Below are 951 nucleotides of genomic sequence, written 5' to 3' on the forward strand. Positions count from 1 at the left end.
TGTTTCGGTTATATATTGTGACTGACAGGCACTTTGGAATGTGAATTAAGGAAATGTAGAATCTTATTGACAAACTGCATTTTTAGAGGGTAGGAGGGGATGCCAGTGGGTTAGTCATGCAGGGCAGTGCCATCAGTTGGTGCGAGACAGGCCCTCATCTGCTAAAAGGTTGGATCTCCAGAGAGCCTCACGGGACGGTCAGGTCAGAGGTCACTCTCTGACCTCAGCAGCTCTGCTGAGCTTGTCGTCGCGAGAATCGAAACAAGTTGACATACAAATACTGAAGTAACTATGTACGGTTGGCCTGTATCTGTGTCAGGGGAGGCTGGTGGAGGTAGGAATCAGAGGATGGGCTCATTGCAATGCATGGAATGGAATGAGGAATGGTATTGAATGTGTTTGATACCATTTACCATTTTTCAGTCCATTCCATGCATTGAAATGAACCCGTCCTCCAATTGTCTAGCTCCACCAGCCTCCCCTGATCTATGTATTAGTTCCTGGATAGCATTTGTCTCTAGCTCGATGTCCACCTGATGTCTTAGGGCTGGTTTTAAAAAAGAAGAGGCTTTGGATGCCCAACATTAGATATAGGATGAGAAAAGTCTTCCTGCCCAACAATTATAATTTGGGAGGATTGATGGGGAGGACGACCGTGTCCTCAGGGTATGGGATGCACTCTACAGATTTGGGCTCCAGTTCCTTTTGTTGAAAAAGGTCATTACAATACTGCGTATGCAAAAAAAACCACAAAAAAAAACAAAAAAAACAACAACAATTATTACATACAAGATAGTGATCCATGAGTTGTTTTATACACATTTTTTTGACATACTCTGTACTTATGGCTGATTGTAGAAAAAAAGAGGACAGTTCACAATCATATCAAAGAGATGGAACCTATACATAGAGCGTTTTTACAAGCAAGGCGAAGATTTGGTTGCTCTTTCC

Source organism: Argentina silus, assembly GCF_951799395.1.
Source record: "Argentina silus genome assembly, chromosome: 18".
Classification (NCBI taxonomy): domain Eukaryota; kingdom Metazoa; phylum Chordata; class Actinopteri; order Argentiniformes; family Argentinidae; genus Argentina; species Argentina silus.